A 24,860-nucleotide genomic window follows, 5' to 3' on the forward strand; every position below is an offset into this window, starting at 1 on the left:
AAAGAACTGTTGTGCATGGAAAATCTATGTTTAAACATCCCTTTCGTCATGTCTATATATATTTCTGGTATATCGTTAGCCTGATGTGTGAGTGTCGCTTTATATACGAGGGTTTTCACCCTGCATTTTCCCTCTAATGGGCAATCTTCCCTGGATCTGCAAGAGCAGTCCGCAATTTCATTTTCCTTGCGTTCCTTTGCAATGATCTTTTTTTTATTGATGGAGTGTTTCTGTTGAATAGGTTCTGCAGCTTATGTTGTGGAAAAAAGATCAGTTCAGGACCTATCAAGTTGGCGACTGTCTTTTGAACCATGTCCAGGGGTGAGAGACAAGCAGCAGATGCACCAGCCAAAATGTGACAACAGTACCCCATACACGGGCGAATGGTGGCCTTATAGAGGTACAGGATACTTTCAGGCGTAAGAAATTTTCTAGCATGGTGTTATATTTAGAAGTTTTATTAATAGTGAGAGTCTTAGAGAGATGTTGTTGCAAGAGAGATTGTTCGTGTTATAAAGAGATTCATATTTATAAAAAGGTTCATACTTAGAAGTGTAGAAGCTCTTAGAGTGAGGAAACAGTGTTAAGACAGTCTTAGTGGCCATATTGTGTATGTAAGATGTGTATGTAAAGACATTTTAAAACACATGATATATATAAGACATATATAACAATTTTCACTTTACCTTTTGGTAGAATTACAACACAAAGACGACGTTTATAAAAACACATGATGGGTTTATTTCTTCTCCCGACCAGTCGTGGTTTTCATCATCAAGAATTAAAAGTTTCACATATTAAATTTCAAAAGTAACCGTCTCGCTTCTAGACGTTCGAATCCCAACTGCAGACTGTCGACTCTCGTCCTCAAACTCCCTTCCAGTTTTCTCTAAAGTTTCTAACTATATCGAGAACTTCCCATTTTCCATAACGTCATACACATGTTAAAACATGTGTCTTCTTTCACGTGTTCTGGAAATGCGTGTCTAAACTTTTTCTTTTGTTTAATAAAGGAATTTTAACCTATATTCCCAGTAACCTATATTTCCAATATGTTAAAAACATGTTTATTAACTTATCTTGTACTTGCATTATTTCAATTGAATTTTCATAACAGAAATGACAACGCACATTCTTTTCTTGAAACTAAGTTAAACAATGGGTTGTTTTCACATTCCATTGCTTATTCTCTCTCGCAATCTATTTCTAAACCTAAATTACGAGGTTCGAATTTCGTCTATGCTATTTCCTTTTCATTTTAACTAAATCTCTATTTTTTTTACTTACATGAAAAGGGGGCAGCCCTTATCATGTAACAATGGTAAAGCCCACCATCTTTGCAGCAGCCTTGGCAATGCTCTCAATGTATCTATTTCAGTCCATGTTCCCTGTAAACGTTAGGCCGAGGAGTGTAAAAGAAGTACATTCGGGCAATGTGTTCTTGGCCATTACTATTGGTGGTAGAGAAAATTTCTTGTAGTTATTGAAGGAAACAAGCTTAGTCTTGGCAGCATTGAATGTGACCATCCATTTTTGTCCTCATTCCTCTACAGATTGGAGATCATCCTCTAGTGTGTCTGCCATTTCCTTAGATATGTGTTTTGTTTTCCCCTCATATATGATACAGAGAGTGGTGTCATCGGCAGATATACCCATCTCCGAAACAATTTTATCAAGGAGGTATATTTACGAATATCAGGAATAATAAAGGTCCAAGGATAGACCCCTGAGGTACTCCCGCATTTATGTCATATTGCTTAGATGTACGATCGTCGAGGACAACTTGGATTTTTCTCTTAAGAAGGATTTAATTACATTATGTATTCTTCCAGTGATACCATATGATCTAATTTTCCTTAGAAGACCATTGTGCCATACCCTGTCAAAAGCCTTAGCTATATCAAGGTGCATCGCTCTACCTTCCCTGCTTTGTCCAGTGAACGGTATATGCGTTCAGAGACTACAGTTAAGATATATATTTTTTATCGGTCAGGAGTTTAGCATATGATAGGTGCTGGACTAGGGCTTGATTAACTAAGGACTCAAATATTTTGGCGAAAAGCGGGAGGAGGCTAATGGGGCGATAATTTAGTGGGTCAGTTCTTAAACCCGAATTCTTGAAGACTAGTACCACAGAAGCAGTTTTCCAGCAGTCGGGAAAGCAAGATTCGTTAAGGCATTTATTGTAAAGGTTGGAGAGAACTGGAGCAATTTCAGCAGAACATTTTTTAATAGCACAGCCGGAATGATATCTGGTCCACATGCTTTTGAGGTGTCTAGATTTTTTATAATACCATGTACCTGAGAAGGGATGGTTTTGAAATCGTCTAGTGTGGCATCTGTCCGCAAAGAAAAGCCAGGGAGGGAGTGGTGTTCCGGGTCCAGTGTGGAGTTTGAGGCAAACCGACTGGCAAGCAGATTAGCCTTGTTAGTCGCCGTGCAAGCTACCTCATGATTTTTTGATAATGGGGAATTGTTGACTTCCCATTATTTACTACACTGTTGTAGATTTTCCAAAAATCATGTAAGAACTGAATTTAAATTCTCTAGATTTAAGTATAGATAGAAATATATTCAAATCGAGAATGTATTGTTTACATGAACAATCACATCGCCCCAGATCCATTATCAATTCTATAGTGCCCTCCGTCTCAAATAAGAGTTTATCAGCTGATGAAAGAAACAATTTGACCAAGTCGACACTTTTTTATGATAATGCATTTGATAATTCGGAATACACAGATAGGGTAGCATAATAAAAAAACAACCTGAAAAGCCGCAAGAAAAACAATCTATAATTACACATAACATTGCAAAAATGAAAAGTAATCCAGCAAGCTTAATCTCAGCTCAAATTACATCAATACTAGGACTAATCCCAAGATCAATCAAAATAGAAATAAGAATAGCAAAAAATTTAAGGCGAAGAATTCCATCTGATTCAACCTCCGTTATAGCCCAAACATTTAAACTTACATATCCAGGGATCTTTTTAAAAAATAGTTGAAAATCTATTTAAATATCCATATTGATACAACAGAATATTAAATAAAACTCGCTAAAGATATCTTACGTCACCATGCTGAACCTAGCACAAACAATAATAACCTAAAATAACTGTAAGATAAGAAAACTTCAAGCTATACAGCCTATATAAAACTGTAATTGACAATATAAACAGCTTTGCCATTTAAGGAATGATTCCATACACAAAAATGTGATATATTCCTGTATAGTTACTGAATTACTAATAACAACAAAACGATTCTGCATATTTAATTCTTAGATGCCGTCTTGGTTACTGATCTGAACTACGCCGTCATCTTTGTTCAACACAATGTATCAAAACTTAACAGGTTATGCACCCAGCCATCGTCATTTCTTTGACGGATCGGAATCTAAATTCGAATTGTGGCAGGTAAAATGTCATGGATATCTAAGGATTCGAAAACTACACAAAGTCATACAATTTCCAACAGAGAATCCAAACGACCCCGAATTTCTCGAAAAGAACGCGACTGCTTTTGCAGAACTTATTCAATGTTTAGACGATAGAAGTCTGTCTCTGATTACAAGATACGCATTGGATGATGGACGAAAAGCATTGAACGTATTAAGAGAACATTATTTATCAAAAGGGAGACCGAAAATGATATCCCAACATACAGAACTAACGTCTCTGAAACGTAACGAGGATGAAACTATTACCGACTACGTTTTAAGGGCAGAAACAACCGCCAGTGCCTTAAACCTCTCAGGTGAAATAATAAGCGATAGTTTGTTGATATCAATAACCCTCAAGGGACTTCCAGCCGATTTTAAACCATTTACAACTGTTATAACTCAGTAAGGCAACCTCATAAATTTCAGCGAATTTAAAGTGGCATTGCGCACTTACGAAGAGACTAATCGTATGCTCGTAGACAATATTATGAAGTTCAAAAATGCTTCTCGAAAGCAGACACCACCAAATTACGCACCTCAGCGCAACGTATTCTCCAAAAGTAATGTTCCCAAGAAAAAGAATAACATTATCTGCTACAGTTGTGGGTAACCCAATCACAAAAGATTCCAATGTCGATATAAACGCTCCAAAATGGACTCCGTATAAAACGTTGAGAATTTTGAGGAAGAACATACATTTCTATTCATATGTAACTTTGACAATACCACAAACGGTAAACATCTCCTTGTAGGTTGTGTTATTAAAGCGCACGTTATCACCAAGAATCTGATTTTATTAATTTTGATTCCAACTTTAATCCTCAAAGTCATTTTGTCGAACTTGCCGACGGTAGTCAAATAAATGATATAGTCTTGAAAAGAGGCGATGCTAAAATATCCCTAAAAAATAATAAAGGCGAAATCTGTAACTGTATTCTAAAAAATGCTCTGTTCATACCACATTTAAGCAAGACGTCAAACAAGCTACGGTATAACTGGAAATGTTTTCTCAATCATTAAATCATTTTTCTCCGATAGGATCATAAGAGTAGTGGTAGATGGACAAAAATCGGAGGCCTGCAATATAAATGCTGGAGTCCCTCAGGGGTCAATCCTGGACCAAACTCTCTTTCTGATCTACATCAATGACCTCCCTAAACACATACTTAAATCATTCGTTGACATATATGCTGATGACACGACCATCTACGACAACACATCAAAGGCTTTAAATGACAAAGTTCTCTCTGATTCTCTATCCTCTGATCTCGAGCGCGTGGTTCAGTGGGGGAAGATGTGGCAGTTTACCTTTAATGCATCCAAAACCAAACTCCTATCCTTACATCATCAACGCTCTGATCCCCATCTGGCATCAATTGTGATGGAAAACTCTCGTCTGGGTGAGGCCCCGTGTTTTGACAAGCTTCTGGGTTTGACCTTTACTCCTGATCTGAAATGGAACACGTACATCAATTGTGTTGCCAAGGTCGCTGGAAAGATGGTGGGATCCTTTTACAGCTCCAGAAGATATTTCACTACTGATGCAATTCTCTATCTGTATAAAAGCCAAGTACGTCCAAGGATGGAATGCTGTTGCCATATCTGGGCAGGAGCTGCTAAAAACAGCCTATCCTGCCTTGACAGAGTACAAAATAGACTTCCTGGCTTAGTAGGGGATGCCCTTTTCTCTACCCTGCAACCTCTCTCCCACAGAAGAGACGTTGCGAACCTATCCTTGTTTTATCGTTATTTCCATGGCAGGTGCTCGTCTGAACTCCAATCTCTGGTCCCACCCCGCCAATCTTTCACGAAAAACACCCGTCTAGCCGAATCCACTGTGAAAAATTTTCCCCAGTCTATATCTGTGCCTAAATCCAAACGCGGATTCCATGAACAAAGCTTCTTTCTTAGAACTGCACGCCTGTGGAACTCTGTTCTGTCTGCCTGCTTCCCACCGGACTACAACTTGGATGTATTCAGTCCAACGTTAACAAATTCCTAATAAACCGCCCCCTTAAGTAAACACTTCATCAAATCTCCACACTAACGTTATGTACTTGCAATAACCCTTATCCCTGAGTGGCTTCCGGGCCTTGATAAGTGTTGATCACTGTGTAAAAAAAAAATAAAATAAAGAGACATATTTTCCGCGCAGGCTGCAATTAAACAAGACGCGAATATACAATTTGGCCAAAATAAATCAAAATTGATATACCCCAATGGAACTGTATTTGATATTAAAGAAAATGGCCGACAATATTATTTAAAAAATATGGTTCCCTCAAAAACTGCCTGTCACGACTTGGAAACCTGGCATAAAATTCTAGGAGACTGCAATACATCTAATATTAAAAAATTACAAAATGTAGTCGAAGGCGTAGAAATAATACCTTCAAAACGATCTCCCAAATTGTGATGTGTGTGCACAGGGGAAAATGACAAAATATATAAGCCGAACGCCAGACAAAAAAGCTACGAAAATTCTCTCACTTGTGCATTGTGACTTAGCAGGTCCGATCCGCCCGATGGGGGGGGGGGGGAATAATCTAAGGTACGTTTTGACTTTTATTGATGATTTCTCCGGTTTAATTATGGTTTATTTTCTAAAAAAAAAAAAAAAACAAATTCGACACTATATTCGCCACTAAGAAATATTTAGCTGATGTTGTCCCGTACGGTTCAGTAAAATGTATTCGCTCAGACAATGGGACTGAATTTACTATTAAAGACTTTGAACTGCTATTAATTAACCACCGTATTAAACACGAGAAATCAGCGCCGTATTCCCCCTTCCAAAATGGCACCGCTGCAATGGCATGACGAACCCTTTTTGAGATGACAAAATGTCTACTTATCGAATCGAAATTAGCGCAATGTTTATGGAGGGATGCTTTAATGGCAGCAGCATATCTCAGAAATAGGTCGTTCAATAAGAGGTTAGGAAAAACGCCGTATAAAGCGATTTGCGGTGTAAAACCTAAAATGAACAGAATGCATCTATTTGGTTCTGATTATTTTGCATTTATAGAAAACACCAGTAAAGTAAATATTAAAAGTGAAAAAGGTACTTTCGTAGGTTACGATAAAAATAGTCCGACATATTTAATCGACTTCCCAAACCAAAATGCCATAAAAAGGGTTAGATGTGAAAAATTCAATGATACATTGAATTTAAAAAAATGTCGATTCGATGGATGAAAAACGTGAAATATTACCTAGCATCTTAATCGATCACGATGAAAATATTAATAACGACGACAATTACAGTAGAACTTCTGACGAAAATATTAACCAGACACGTTGATACCCAATAAGGGAGCGAAAAATGCCAGACTTCTTACAAATTTAAAAGATACACGATTACGCCGTGGATTACTGTTATTCGTTGAACAGCGCACCGGAAAGTTATAATGAAGCGATTAATTCAGAAAATCACCAAGAATGGGAATAAGCTATGGTATCCGAATTGAAAGCTTTATCTGAAAATAACACATACGAAATGGTGGCAAAACTAACATATAAAGTTATAATTACTTCAGGCTGGGTTTTTTCCAAACTTTGTAGCAAAAGGTTATTCACAAATTTCTGGAGTTAAATATTTTGCAACATTTTCATCAACGACAAATTTAACGACAATTAGAAGTTCATTACAACTTTCCGCTCAATACAATTTAAAAATACATCAAATGGATGTAAAAACTGCTTATTTAAATGCTCCGATTGACTGTGAACTCTACATTTACCCTCCAGAGGGATTTAAAATGAAAAATTAAAATTGGGTGTGGAAATTAAATAAATCCTTATATGGACTAAAACAAAGTGCACACAATTGGAACTTAACGCTCCATAATTATTTAATAGAACAGAAATTCAAACAATGTCCCGTAGACTCGTACATTTATACCAAACATGTTGGTAATAAATTGTTGATTTTGTTTTTTTGAGTTGACGATATATTACTCGCCTCAAACTGTGACAATACTTTAAAAGATGTTAAAAATGAATTAAATAAAAAAATTTAAAATGGCCGGTGTTGGACGACTGTCATAGTTCCTCTGTATAAAATTTATCTGTGAAAATGAAACTATAACTATGAACCAATCACGATACATCGAAAAATTCTACTCAAGACTGGAATGTAAGATTGTAAGCCGCGTTCAACTCCCGTCTAAACGGACATAAATAAAAATATAGGGACCGAAACAAAATCCATAGATATTCGAATATACAGGGAAATTGTAGGGAGCCTCATCTACTTGATGACTGCAACAAGGCCTGACATGTGTTACACTGTAACAAAGCTATCTCAAAACTTATCGAAACCAACAATTAAATACCTTAATCGTGCAAAACAAATCCTTCGTTACCTAAAAGGAACCAAGGAAAAATCTTTAAGATTTAAAAAGTCTACATATCCTCTAAATTGTAAAGGCTGTTCGGATTCAGATTGGGGTAACTCTGAGGATAGAAAAATTATAGCGGAGTATTATCTTAGACTGTCAAAGACTGGACATATGATCTATTGGAAAACTAAAAAGCAACAAATATTGCCCTTACTACTAGTGAAGCAGAATATGTGGCTCTTACTCATTCCGTGCAGGAACACCCTTCTAAAATCTATTTTAAAACCAGATCTAACTAAAAAAAAAAACTATAGTAATTCATTGTGATAATCAGAGCAGTATCTTATAAGCAAATCATTCTGATTCATCAAAGTTCGAAGCATGTTGATATCAGATATCATTTTATAAGGGATGAAATAATGAAAAAAAATCTATTACTCTTACTTATGTGACGTCTGAAAATAATATAGCCAACATTTTCAGTAAACCTATAAAAAGAATAAGATATTTTATAACCGACCATTTTTTAATCGAATTATGAATATCTCGTTTCAGAAACCCAAAAAGAGAAGCATGAACAGTCAAGATCACACAAAGAAAAAAATGTAAATTGTCCGGGCACGACGTTAAACTGCGACCATTTCTACCTTACTAACCAACTAATACCTAACATAATGTTTCCAGTTATTGTAAAAAAAGGTAACCTGTTAAAATCTTTTCTTTGTAAATTCTTTTTTTGTATCTTTTTTTTTGGCAAACATTTGTTGAAAAAATGTATATTTGTTAATGTTTGTGCATATGCTTATATATATTGGAAAAGTATTTTATGTGTAGGTTTATATTTGAAAAGTGTTTATGAATAAAAAAAAAACTCAATGTCACAAAAATGACTTCTTTTTGCACACATTATACAAATATATTAATAATTCTTTTTGGCCAATGAGAATAAAGACAAATTTCTCAAAAACCAGAAAAAAACACACACAAAAAAAAATTATTAGTTTATTTTTCTTTGTTCATTTATTTGTTTATTTTTATTTTTATTTTTATTTATTTAATAATTTTTCTTTCCTTTTCTCAAGTCAAACCAAAATAGAATCCGAAAGGATTTTTCCATTATATCAAAAAGGGAGTGTGTAAAACGATTTGACTCCTAATGGGGGTAGAGATTAATTTGCCGCCCACCTCAACCACATATGGCACAAGGCACGAAAGTGGAAAACCAGCAGGCTCCCCTAAATGACGAGCACCCCTGAAATTGTAAAAAATGCCCGAGTAACCCCGGTAGGGGCGCCTCAGGCAGTAAGCTATAAACTTACTCCAGCGGAAAGCCCAGTGGCAAAGCCTGGGTGGGTGGACCTCCTAGGTATTACCCAGGCGGCGTACCTCAGTCCAACAGGTGCTTCGCCGGTTCCCAGCCCCTTACCTCTTGGGCTGAGTGTCAAGTGACGAATCCTTGACGAGTAATACTACCCTGTCTCCCTGCAGCCGAAGCCGTTAGGAGACCTTCCCCATCAGAGAGTGACGGGGGTAGTTATTTATTTGCCATCCACGTCGGCAAAATATAGCACAAGACCGGAAAGTGGGGATTCAGCAGGCTCCCCTAAACGATGGGCACTCCTGCAATTGTAAAAATTCCCTGAGTAACCACGTAGGCATTCCCCGGTAGGGGCGCCTCAGGCAGTAAGAAATGAACTTACTCCACCGGAATGCCCAGTGGTAAGGCCTGGGAGGGTGGACCTCCTAGGTATTACCCAGGCGGCGTACCTCAGTCCAACAGGTGCTGGGCTGTTGGGTTGATTGTCAAGTAACGAATCCTTGACGATTACTACTACCCTGTCTCCCTGCAGCTAAAGCCGCTAGGAAACCTTCCCCATCAGAGGACTAATGGGGGTAGATATTTATTTGCTGCCCACCTCAGCAAAATGTGGCACAAGGCCGGAAAGTGGGAACCCCGCAGGCTCCCCTAAAGGAGGGGCACTCCTGCAATTTTAAAAATTGCCTGAGTAACCCCGTCGGCATTCCCCGGTCGGGGCGCCTCAGGCAGCAAGCAATAAACTTGCCCCACCGGAAAGCCCGGTGGCAAGGCCTGGGAGGGTGGACCTCCTAGGTATTACCCAGGCGGTGTACCTCAGTCCAACAGGTGCGGGGCCGGTTTCCGGCCCCTCACCTGTTGGGCTGAGTGTCAAGTGACGAATCCTTGACCTGTACTACCCTGTCTCCCTGCAGCCGAGGCCGCTAGGAGACATCCCATCATCTCAAGAGAATAATGGGGTATGAGACGAATGGATTCGCCAATCATTTTTATAAGCACGGACTGTGCTAAACAATCAATGAAAACGTTTCAAAATTATTATAAAAATTGTCGAATTTGGGATTCAATCAATTCGCCATTAACTACGCCAGAGACCGCATTTGATCTTTGGCCGCCATCTTGGTTACTGATCTGAACTACGCCGCCGTATTTGTTCAATACAATGTCTCCAAACTTAACATATATATATAGAGAGAGATTAATTACCTTCAAACCCAGGAGTCATTCCCTTTGCTCGCAAAGGTAAGGTTTTCTAAGTCGAATCTGAATAGTCTCCAAGATTTTAAGGTAATATAGTGAATGAGCACGACTAAGAATAGAAAAAGAGTATGTGCTAAAGTTCGCTGCACAAGACCGGGTTTTAAGTAAATGATCAGTAATTGAGGACCCGTATGTGTTAGTAACAACGTCCGTTGCCCGGTAGGTTCCATTCCTAATTTTACTAGGTTCATATTGTTGGATTCTTCCATCTTATCTTAATGTCGTTCGACCTAAGTAGTTTGCACCGCAACCAAATTCAAAATTGTAAATAACTTTACTATTATGGTGTAGGGGGTAGAACATCTTTTCGAGAAGATGGTAATAAAGTTCTCGTAGAGAACACAACACGCACATTGGCAGCAAAATAACATCCATGAAATGCTGAACTTATTTGTTTGGGTAATTTCTCACTTACTGTACCCAATCAGGGCAAACGCAGATAAATTGGACATTTGACCAGTATATTCTCTTTAATTCGAGAGAATTTAGCCAATTTCTTTTGAATAACTGACCTAATCACATCTAGTGGGTACCCATTTTGGGATAAAGTATCCGTAATTGTTTACAATTTCTCATCTATTTTTAACTTGGAACAAATCATAAGGGCACGATGTGTTAGGGTCCAAATTAGATTTATCTTACGCTTTTAAGGGCAAAATGAATCCCAACGAGTGTACAAATCTGTAAATGTTGGTTTGCTGTATATAGATGTATGGTATCTAGATAGCGTTTTAGTTACCAACACACCAAGGAAAGCTATAGATGAATTACACTTTCCCTTTTTTATTTTTTTAAAACAATGTTTACAAAATGTCTACGAACGTGCGTAGACATTTTGTAAACATTGTTTGTAAAAAATAAAAAATAATACTTCTATTATGTTTTAAACGACTGTAATAGTTTATTTTGGAAGTATATTTCATAAAGAAAATTGACAACCCACTTTAAAAACAGAAATTACGAGTTTTATATATTTTATTCGCAGTTTTTTGTTGGGGGTGTCAAAAATTCCGCCTAAAATTCTGATACACCTACCGGATCACGTGACTCTTCTGGCGGCCATGTTGTAAGCCCTAACGGTATTTTTGGAGATTACCGAAATTTCTAAGTTTTGTTTTTAACATTTGATTGTATGGCGGCGTAGATCAAGCTATATACCTTTTTTTCTATTTTTAATTTAAATTTAATTTGGATTTATCTGCTTTTACGAAGAGTTTATTAGAGTTGTTTATGTTTCTAACGATTTTGTGTAGTTGGTCGTGGAATTTAAAATTCTTAATTACGTTGAAAAGGTGATTTTCAAAGTTTGCCATAAGAGCTACTACTTTTGCATTTGTCCGTGTTTCTAAACCGTACGATTTTTCGCTTATGTTTTCATTTTCGTTAAGTAAGAAATTCGCTCGCCATCGTATCCGTTGTATTAGTTCGTCTGCTTATTTTTAATTACTTGAATAATGTAATTATGCTTATTAGGGGATGGGATGTTTTTACCCCTCTCAATATCTATTTTTTGTGTGATGAAATAAACTATACTGAGAGTGCTCAACTGTTTCAGGAGCTAAACATGCGGAATAGCCGTGTAGCTTTATTGCCATATATATTTTCATAACTTACTACCCAGCATTACCTATGTATTGAGCACGGTTTAAGTAAATACTGAAAACTTTACGCATAAGTTTATATCTTCGTATATTAATTCGTGATTAAAGGAAGTAATTATATACATGTATAAATATATATATATATATATAATATATATATAATATCAAATATCATATGCATAATCAAATGATATATTATCACATAATATAATATGAAGTATTCGTATATATATATATATATGAAGTATTCGTATATATATATACGTGTATATATATATATATATATGTATGCATACACACCCATATATATATATATATATATATATATATATATATAAAATTATGATTAGTTTTTTTTTGGAAAAAGTATTCCAGCAGAGTGCTCAATTAAAAGGAAAATTCGTCGAATATTGGCTGAAGAGAGCTTGATAAGGATACCTTAAACGGGCCTTATTATCGGGCTTGAAACCGACGGTACCAATGATCTGTCTCAACTAACAATTTTCTGTACACAAAATATAAATATATATATATATATATATATATAATAAAAGAAAGTCCGCATTTGTATTTTTTTTAAACTGCCAATTCAAGCTAAATTTAATGCAACTGTTCAAAAAACCTATACCTCATTTGATTCGCTTTATATTTCTCTATAATTTTACCTGTTTATATTTGACTTTTAATTTAAATATCTTAGTGTTCAAGTCAATTTAAAAAAAAATAACTTTAAAGCAAAAAGAAAGTCCGCAGCAACACATTCTTAAAACCAGCTTAAATTATCGTCCCTACATCAGTTTAAAATATCCACCAGTAGACAACAAAGCATCTCTAATCGTAATTGTTGTTCCAGGTTATACAACCTAACATTTATTCCATATGCCACGACTTTCTCTCAGTGATTGTCAAGAGCTCATTAATCTCTATCTTTCTGGTTTATCCAATCGAGAAAACGGCCGCAGATTGAAATGAGATAAGAAAACATTACGCACTACTGTGCAAAAGCATCAAATCACCGGTAGTGTTCGTGATGGCCCTAAATATGGTCGTACTGGTGTTACTTCTAACAGAGAAGACAATGCTATCAAGATCCGCAGCCTAAGAAACAGATTTGAAACGGCCCCTCACATCCAACAACAGTGCAATCTTGTTAAAAAGTGATCTCTTTCTAATGTCAATAGCAGGTTAAAGGAATTTAATTCGCGAGGATATGATGCAAAACGAAAGCCAATGATTTCTGTAAAGAACAGGAAGTCTAATCTGGATTCGTCAGATGCAATGCACAACATGGCTCTTCATATTGCTACAAAAGTGCTTTCTAGCGACGAAAGCAAGTTCAATAGGCTAGGCAGTGATGGTAGGCAGTACGTCTGTCGGAAGAAAGACGAAGGATTTAATCCTAGGTGCTTAGGTGGTGGAGGTTCAGTTTTGGTGTGGGGCATTATTAGTACCAATGGTCCAGGGCCTAGAGTTGGCTTGCGAGGTCGAATTAATTCGACTAAGTACATTACTATGTTGACTGAACATTTTCTACCGTAATTTGGTCGGAATTCGGATGATAATCCCATCTTCATTCATGATAATGTACCCATTAACACAGGTACCAATGTCAAGAGGTTCCTGGAAGATCATGATATTATGTGTTTGGATTGGCCTTCATAATCTCCAGACCTCAATCCTATCGAAAACGTATTGCATCAAGCAACAGCGACGCAATGATAACATTGATAATTTGGAAGAAGTTTGGACAAAAATTAAAGAAAAGTGGGATTCTCTTTCCCCGGAGTATTGCTGCAGTCTAATACAAGGAATTCCTAAAAGATTACTGGTCGTCAAATTTCAAAAGGGATATGCTATTAAATATTAACTAGTACATTTTCTTCCTGTTGTATTTGTGTTGAATTAATGTCCTAAAGTAACATTTAAACAACAATTTTCCATTGTGCGGGCATTCTTTTTGCCTCCTCAATTGGATTTTACTTTTAAATTGACGTGGACACTAGAATATTTCAATGAAATATCAAATATGAACAGGTAAAATTATAGAAGCATAAAAGGCTCATCAAATGAGGTATAGTTTGTTTAAACAGTTACATTAAATTTAGCTTAAATTCGCAGTTTTTGAAAAAAATTACAGGTGCGGACTTCCTTTATACCGGCTGTATATATATATATATATATATATATATATATATATATATATATATATATATATATATATATATATATATATAAAGCTGAATGTCTGTGCGTGGGGGGTGTCTGGTCACGCATATGCTCCTATATGGTTGACTATTTTAAAAAGCTGATTACATATTATGATAGACGAGGTATCGAGACACAGTAATGGGTATGTTTGATCTGGCAGAACGGTTGTTCATTAAAATTGAGGGGTCTGTGTTCGCGCCTGGTCTACAAAGTATGGAAATAAAAAAAAATTAAAAATTAAAAAAAAACGTTTACAAGTGTTTTTGATATAGATGTACATAAGAATACTTTGATAAGTATGTTTTAACTTTAATAGAGACTAGCAGGGGTTACCCGACGTTGCCTGGGTGATCGGCCCCCTTCCTACTCCGAGGGGTAACAAAAAAAGTCACCCCTCTGGATTTACATGCTTGGTGCCGGCCTCCCCTCTTCAGGGAGAAATAATCCCCAACCCCACCTTCAGGGAGGAGGGTGCCTGGAGGCTTCCCCCACCCCAAAGAAAAAATTCATCTCCTCCTGGTCTCTTCGCCCCCCCCACCCTTGGGGGGACACCGGCTCCCTCCTTCGGGGGGAGAAACTGCCAAGCTCCCCCCTTTCGGGTTAGAAAATGCCAGGCTTCCCCTTTTGGTGGGGGGATGGTGGCGTGGCCTTCGTTATAAAGATGGCCGGCCAGCTGAAAAAATGACGTCATCGCCGAAGTCCCAACAAGCATGATATGTGGAACTCTTAGACTGTCAATAATCAACAGTAATTTTTACAGACAGCGTTACAAAACTTCAAAATTGGATTGAAATAAAGAACACGATGATTTATACTGAAACCCATCTAATATTAATAATAAAAAAATAATAACAAAAACACAAGTTGTTTGTTTAAGTATTATAAGCAATTGGATATTTCGTTGTATTATAACAATTGAATATTTCGTTGTATTATAGATTTTAAAGATTAGAATGCGTTCTTTAATTACTTATAAATTACATTTTAAAAAAGTGAAGGAACACGATTTGATTTGTAGTAAACTTTAAGTTTATTTAATATAATTAAATGAAAAAATATGCATGTAAGATTATGAATATTTGAAGCAGAACACAAGCAAAACATTTGATATGAGTTAAGACAATAAACGAATATTAAAATTAACTATTTCTTTAATCAGAATGGAAATATATCACAAAGTTTAACAAGGTTTGTTAATATAGATCCACAGAATATTGTGATAAGTGTTTCAGTGTGAACAAGTATGGTATAATAAACTATGGGGTTTATCTATTCTATTTTTACTTTCATCATATTTTGCGTGTGTTTGATACCCCCAAATTAAAAGTTCTTTACAACCCTTCCTTTTCATAACCTATCATACTTTAATAAATCAGAGTTCATTTTCTGTAGGCTGTTTTTCAACCTAGTCAACGACGGGTACTTTTGCTAATATATATATATATATATATATATATATATATATATATATATATATATATATATATAATAAATTCCACAGCCAAACAACGTCGCAGCTCACAAAAGCCATGACAGTCAACGAACCGGAAGTCCAAGACTCGAGTTTCGCCCTCATTTGGGCTCATCAGTTAGACACATCCGAGCTCAGGATTTGAAACCCGAGCCTCTTGCATGCGAGGCAAGCACTCTACCAACTGAGCAACCGGTTCGTTGACTGTCATGGCTCTTGTGAGCTGCGACGTTGTTTGGCTGTGGAATTTATTATACATTCTCTCACATTCTGAAAATCCTATTATATGTTGCTCGTTGGGTTAAAGCACTGCTGGATGGCGTCGTCTCTTCGAGTTAAAAAAAACTATTACTTGTGAGACATCGGCAAGGGTTATTGACTGGTTGGACGGCCGCGTCCCTTGTCGAGACGAAGTGGGTTCATTTAACAGCCGGATTTCGGCGTGGTTTGCTTTATCTGTGTTGGTTAATAGAAATTCTTGTGTGCGGGGCGTTTGCTCAGTTGGTAGAGTGCTTGCCTCACATGCAAGAGGCTCGGGTTTCGAATCCTGAGCTCGGATGTGTCTAACTGATGAGCCCAAATGAGGGCGAAACTCGAGTCTTGGACTTCCGGTTCGTTGACTGTCATGGCTCTTGTGAGCTGCGACGTTGTTTGGCTGTCGAATTTATTATACAATCTCTCACATTCTGAAAATCCTAATATATATATATATATATATATATATATATATATATATATATATATATATATATATGAAATTTCTGTTAACTGCATCGTTCTAGGTTTGTTATACACATATCGACTCTAGGAATATTAATGTTTTTCATCTATTCTTGTTTAGTAGTGTGTTCATTGATTTGTCTATTGCGTAAAAATGCCTTCTATTTTGATGATAATATATAATCATTTTTCCGTATAAAATGTATGATGTATTTATTAAAATTTGTTTAAGTTAATTGACTTTGTAATTTTATCTCGCTTATTATTTACGCACTATCGATCTGTCTCCACTCGAATTCTTCGCATACAGCTACACCAACTGCACACCTAGAAACACACACACACGCATATATATATATATATATATATATATATATATATATATATATACATATGTATATGTATATGTATGTATATATATATATATATACCATCCTGTATATATATATACGTAAATAATACATCATATTTGTATCTCTCGCTCTCTCTCTCTCTCTCTCTCTCTATATATATATATATATATATATGTATATATATGTATATATATATATATATATATATATATATATATATATATATATATATATATATATATATATATATATATTAGCCTGTCCTGAAATACTTTAAATATGATTTTTATTTCATGCAGGCTTTGTATTTATTATGATAGGGGCAATTCTGTTTTTGGTTGTTATATCTTACCTAATATATATTAGTTACTAGGCAAGTTAAAAACTAAAGATAACTTGGTGTCAGAGAAATTTGTGCTTCAGTCTTAGTCGTTAACGTTTGCGCTTTCGTCAGAGGGATAAAATGTTTAAAATTTAACCGACTTTAACGGATGAATTTTATACTTGAATATGCGTATAAGAGCACCTTGTTGCCTTACATCTCTCAATATTCTAATATTTTTCAAATTTGTCGCTTTACGTTTTAGTTGCTATTTATTCTGGCTAAATAATAAATCGAAATTTTTCGACAGGTGCAAATCCCTTATATATTAAGAACCGTAATTCAAAAATTGAAAGAGTTGTTTGTTAGAGACTCTTCGTCAGACAACAGACAAGTTTATGTTATATATATATATATATATATATATATATATATATATATATATATATATATAAATCGAACATCTGGTTTGTTCAAAATCAATAAACTAGAAATTTGCAAGCCTGTTTTCCACAAAATTTCATAACAGTGAGTTTTTATAATCTATCTGTGTTTTTAAATATTAAAAATTAAAAAATATTACAATATTAAAAAAAATATTCGATATCGTTTCTTTTGTAACGATGAAAAATAACGATTCTGATTACACGTGCGTAAAAAAACAATATTTTTGTAACAATCGTTTAAAGAGTAAAACAGAAATTTTGAAATTGAACCTAACAGTATTTTTTTCATTTTAAAAAGTAAAAAAATATTACCATTAAAAAAAAAAAACTTTTCCATTCCGATTCCAGGCGAGCCGATTACCGGAAATACTTTCGGTTTAAATTGACTCTGCTTTCATATTACGTGGCGGAACTTACCGATTAGTATACCATTACTTAATATCTGTAATATTTTGCAGAAGTGATGGTATCTAATCTAACAGTGTTTTTAAATATTAAAAAGTAAAAATATTACCATATTAAAAAAAACGATTTTTTTATTTTAACAAACTTGAAAGTATACTTTTTTAAGAGTTGTTTTTATATAGAGAATATGAGTGTTTCTTCTTTATTAAAACCGTGGTACTCAATAGCGTTGTGCTTTAAAATAACAATTTGTTTAAAAAAAAAAAGAGGTAAATTTTTACTTTAAGTCCACCGCCACAATTTTTAACATGGGTAGGTATGGGTTATTTGTTCTGAAAGCCGTTCTAAAAAATGGGTGGGATTGGGACATTTATTCCAAAAGCCATTTTTTACATGGGGAGGTTAGAGGTGTTTATTCTGAAAGCCATTCTTAACATAGGAAGATTGAGGGCGTTTATTCATAAAGCCTTCTTAACACGGGGAGAGTGTCGGTTTTTGTTCCAAAAACCGTTCTTTATATTTGGAGGTTGGGAGTATTTATTCATGGCCGCCAGTGGATTATAGTACATAACAGAGGTCTGCAAATTGTAAATAAGATATTCTTATTCAGCATCGTCGAAAACCTTTAAGAGTAGTAATTTCAAACAAATAAATAAAGCATAATTAAAAAAAATGTTGTTTTTTTTTCAATAGAACTTATTTTAACAAACTTGAATGTACATTGTTTTTTCGGAGTAATTTTTATATAAGAAAATATGAATGTTTTTTTCTTTATTAAAACAGTGGTACTCAATAGTGGTGTGCTTTAAACTAACAATTTATTTTTTTTTTTTTTAAAAGGTAAATTTTTACTTTAGGTTCACCTCCACAATTTTTACCATGGGTAGGCAGGGGTTGTTTATTCTGAAAGCCGTTCTTAAAATGGGGAGACGAGGGTTTTTATTCCAAAAGCCTTTTTATACATGGGGGTTAGGGGTGTTTATTCTGAAAGCCATTCTTTACATGGGAAGATTGAGGGTGTTTATTCCTAAAGCTCTTCTTAACTTGGGGTAATTGTCTGTTTTTATTCCAAAGCCGTTCTTAATATTGGGAGGTTGGGAGTGTTTATTTATGGGCGCTAGTGGATTATAGTACAGGTTTGCAAATTGTAAATAAGATTTTCTTATAGCGCATCGTCGAAAACCTTTAAGAATAGTAATTTCAAAATAAATTGTTGAGGTGGACCTAATGTAAACAAAATACCAAATAAAACAAAAAAACAAAAAAAAAAAACAGACACCGTCAAATTTACGTTTAATTTGAAAAGCTATCTTAAAATAGCGCGGTACCAATATTAAAAATAGACAGAAAAAAACCCTTCGGGTTTGTATCACTATGCACAAAGATTCGAAAAAGTTGTCAACAAAAAACATATTTATAACACTTCGCTTTTCAAAGGTAGGATAAGTTACTTTTCTACCTAAATTGATATTTTTTACTAATAGCACAAGTATTTATATCTCGAAAACTACTTGCTCTGCAAATCGTATAAAAGATTTTCTTATTCAGCATCGTCGAAAGCCTTTAAAAGTAGTAATTTTTAAGCAGGTAGACCTAATGTAAAAATATAAAAAAAAAACAAAAACAAAAAAAAACACAGACGCCATAAAATTTACGTTTAATTGGGAAAAACTATCAAAGGCAAGATAAATTACTTTTCTACCAAACTGGCTTATCCAGTTAGGTAGAAAAGTAACTTATCTTGCCTTAGATAACATTTATTTGTTATATATTTATTTTTCTACAACTTTATCGAATCTGTGTTTAGTAATACGAACTCTTTTTTTTAATGTAACGTTTAGTCGGCTACAAAAAACAGAGTTTATCGGTGTATTTGAAAAATACAAAAGGTGGCGGACACTGTTGATAACGTTGTTTTGGAAAATGAGTTAAAACTAACAAATATACAATATACTGTAAGAAACCCACAAAATATATCAGCCTATGTCACGGTCACATATATTCGGTGGGTTTCTTACACTAGTTTTTACAGTTTTGTTTTTTTTTAGTTTTTTACTTATTTTCCCAAACTTAACATATTTAACAGTCAAATGCATCGACAAACACTGTGTGCTTTTTCGAGCTGATTAAACATTTACATTAAATACAAACAGTAAAAAATTATCCAGTTATGTAGAAACGTAACTTACTTTACCTTTGCTTTCATTTATTTGCTTGTGGACAACTTTTCGAATCTATGTATAGTAAAGCCCCTCACCAAAATAATAATTGAAAAGTAACATTTCGGATTACAAAAATACACACAAAAAAACTAGATTAACCGTTTCAACATTTTAGCAACGTTCGGCTTAATTCAATGACTGTTGGTCGAGCGCAAACCACGATTGATGGAAACTCCAAAGGATCTGCGTCAGATCAAGAGTACCGTTTTTTTTTGTTTTTTTTCATTTTCGTATTTCTTTTTTACACTTTTAGAGTGGATTGCTGTCCTAAGAATATAAGAAACATGCATTTTCTCTTTTTATTAGATTCTTCGATTACACCAAATTGGGCCAGATCGACATATGGCAGGCTACAGCTAGTATATATATATATATATATATTTATATATATATATATATATATATATATATATATATATATATATATATTTGTTTACTGTTTTTGGGGAGAGAATGCCAACAAAGTGCTCGATTACAAAGAAAAACTTTTTCGATATAAGAGCTTAATATTTATTTATTTATTTAATAATGCAGAAGTTCAGAAAAAAACGTTGGTACCGTCGGTTTCAAGCCCAACAAAAAGGCGATCTAACGGTAAATAAAATGTTATTAATTAATAAAATCAATAAAAAATAGGATTTATCTTAAAATGACGGTTTACATTAATTCTAATCTTATAAATTTCTTTCTTTGTGAGATAAAACGGAAATCAGTGACCATCAATGACACTATTTTCATGGCATTCACCCTCTTCCCTCCGCCTTTCACATGTATTCCACCATTTTCTCCATTTTTTTCTTCTACGCCCCCGTTATTTTTATTTTTCATTTCATTTCTCACCATTGACACTTGGTTGACACGCATGTGCAAAAGTTCGCATATCTAAACAAATATAGTGTTAAAGAAAAACGCATTTTTGTTGTTGTTCTTGTTGTTCTTGTTGTTGTTAAAGCGCCATTGAATAATAGAACGAATTCTATCGGTTATTAAAGTGACATTTCTTTTTGTTCATTTCATAAGATGAAAACGCCCACTTCAAATTAATCAATGCCTGTTTCGTTGCTTTGAGCGATAACTTTATTCATATTGAATGTTTTACCATATCCTCTGCCACAAAATTTATTTAATTTTCTTCTGTTAATGAATGTAATAAATGGCACCAGATAAATACGCACACAGATTATATATATATATATATATATATATATATATATAGAGAGAGAGAGAGAGAGAGAGAGAGTAAATTATATATATATATATATATATATATATATATATATATATATATATATATATATATATATATATATATAAAGAAGAGAATGAATTCAATTCTTAAAAAGGAGACTCGCCGGAATAATATAAAGCTTAAAAGATTTACTAAAATACCCCATACTACTTCATTTAATCAGATAAATTAATATACGAAAGTATAAATTTATGCGTAAACTGTAAGTATTTACCACTCTCAAAAAAATTGCCTTATATGTTTTATAAATTACTATATATATATATATATATATATATATATATATATATATATATATATATATATATATATATATATACGTAACAGTAGAAAAAACAACAAAAACAACAGCAACAGGCGCCTTAAGTCTTTCACAGACTATGGATACCCGCGTAGGGGTGCCTGCACATGATATTTATGTGGCAGTAGGTACGCAATCTCGAACCACCCATCTCCTGAGTCGACACTGTTAAATACCAGTAGCCAGTGAAGTGTATGTACAGGATGACTGGAAACAAATGCTGAGATAAGCTGTATATACCCGGCGTAACAAGTTTTAAAAATACTTACGGGTGAAAGGTCAAGTCGTATAATTTTTAAGATACACCGAAAGTGAATCACATATTATATTAATAGATGCATCGTACATCAATTTGTATCTATGAAAATTAAACGTGAAATTACTCTTGTAGCTAAGAGAGGGGATAAATCTCACAAGATAAATACATATATTTCCGTTTTTTTTTTAGCCGAAACTTGTGGAGACTAAAAAATAATTGAAATCAAGTCCAATATAAGTACAATTTAAAAATGAAATAGATTTACGTTTTAATGCTTCTAAATAGATAAATGAAGACAATTTTATGACAAGAATCAACTAATAAATTAGAGCTTATTATAAAAATAAAGTTTGTTTAATATAATAGGCAAATGAGGTAGTTCCTTGAATGCAGATTTCCTTGAAATAAATATGTGGAAATCAGGATGAAATGGGAATGTGTAAATATCCGTTTTCAGTATGAAAATTAATTTATGAGACAGTATAACTTTTGAAAATATTAATATATTTGTGAAAAAAAAATATACAGATAAGAATAAGAATGCATTATATATGTATATTCATATATGCATTTAAGTATATGTACACACTCTCTCTTATCCCCCCACAATATATATGTATATATATATATATATATATATATATATATATATATATTGTGTGGGGATGAGAGAGTGTGTGTACATATACTTAAATACATATATTAATGGTTTTCGCCTATTATGAGTTGATACAACTGCCAATTATATATAAACGTTTGTTCTCAGATTATTAATTCAAACCAACGTTTTATTGGGAAATTCTTAGTTTCGGTCTCTGAGAATATTACTTAGAAAATTGTCGATTTTGAAAAATGTCTTGTATTATTTTAAATTATTAAATGTGTAAATAAGAATAATTGCATGATTACTTTGAAAAGACATTTATAAAATAATTATCTTTAAACTTTTTATAATAATTATGTAATATATATATATATATATATATATATATATATATATGCTTTTCTGTGTATTAATTCAGTTGACATGTACAATTTTTTTCATTATCTGTTTCGTAGCGCAAAATCAATCACTTTATTAATGTATCAATTAGTGGATCTATTTTGCCCTTAACTCACCAGAAAGAATAGTAACAATACATACGTCAAAAGGAAAGAAAATTCGTTTGTACATTTTTAAAATCTGAAAATTTGAATAGCAGCTGTAAATACCTTATTATATGTTTTCATTACACCATTTTGAATTCAAACATATTATGATGGATATAAATATTGGAACAGTAATAATTTTTCTTCATAGGTTAAAGAAATAAAAAAATAAGTGAAGGTATAATAAATTGAGAAGTTCAGATGTCTTCCAGAAAGAAATGACATATAGCTGCAGACATGTCTCCAAAAATGGACGTATGAATTATAAGTTTATGACAAATGAATTTACAGCTCTATTTATTATAGATAACATTTTTATTGAAGTGGAGAACATGAAATAATTTATTCGACGTATACGCTAAATCATTAAGTATCTGCGGACTTACACACACACACACACACACACACACACACACACATATATATATATATATATATATATATATATATGTATATATTTATGAAAATATAGTAAATCATTTAGTATCTGCGGACTCACACACACAAACACATACACACACACATATATATGTATATATTCATGTAAATATAGTGTTTGTATTGTTGTTAATTCATAACCTCAATACACGAGAAGCATTCCTACCAAAAATATTTAAGCAAAATAATTTTACCAAAGAAATTGCATCAAAAAAGATTTAGCCAAAAATATTTCAGCAAAATAATTTTACCAAAGAAATTGCATCAAAAAACATTTAGCCAAAAATATTTAAGCAAAATAATTTTACCAAAGAAATTGCATCAAAAAACATTTAGCCAAAAATATTTCAGCAAAATAATTTTACCAAAGAAATTGCATCAAAAAACATTTAGCCAAAAATATTTCAGCAAAATAATTTTACCAAAGAAATTGCATCAAAAAACATTTAGCCAAAAATATTTCAGCAAAATAATTTTACCAAAGAAATTGCATCAAAAAACATTTAGCCAAAAATATTTCAGCAAAATAATTTTACCAAAGAAATTGCATCAAAAAACATTTAGCCAAAAATATTTCAGCAAAATAATATTACCAAAGAAATTGCATCAAAAAACATTTAGCCAAAAATATTTCAGCAAAATAATTTTACCAAAGAAATTGCATCAAAAAACATTTAGCCAAAAATATTTCAGCAAAATAATTTTACCAAAGAAATTGCATCAAAACACATTTAGCCAAAAATATTTCAGCAAAATAATAGCACCAAAATATACTAACAAAAACATCTTATCAAAAATTCTATTAGAAATATTCCACTAAAACAATTTTACAAAAAAAATCCACCGAATTAATTGAATTAAAGGTTTTTCACCAAAATCATTGTACAGAATATATTTCACTAATAAAATCCAACCTAAAAATTAAAATTAAAATTTAATATAATATTCCTTTAAAAACCGTATATTAAAATCATTTTACTAAAAATATTCTACGACAAAAAAACATCCTACTGCAAGTATTAAACAAAAAAATTATGCTAAATATGTTTCACTAAGTATATTCTATTACAACATTCTACTGACAGGAATTACTGAAAACATTTCATGAAATCATGCTATGATATTTAAACAAATATATTTAAGAACCCATTTCACTAAATACATTACAACAAAAACATTCCATTAAATCTCTGTTATCATTCAGTCAAACACATTCAAGGAATACACTTTGCCAATTTATTTCACAAAAACTCTAAAATAAAAACTGTAAAATTTTACTATTGCACCATGAAATTAAAAAAGATTCTACTAACAGATTCTGCAAAAGCAGTCCTTACTTAAAATGCGACCGAAA

This window comes from Euprymna scolopes, chromosome 19 (genome assembly GCF_053919585.1).
Source record: "Euprymna scolopes isolate OS-2025 chromosome 19, ASM5391958v1, whole genome shotgun sequence".
NCBI classification, from domain to species: domain Eukaryota; kingdom Metazoa; phylum Mollusca; class Cephalopoda; order Sepiida; family Sepiolidae; genus Euprymna; species Euprymna scolopes.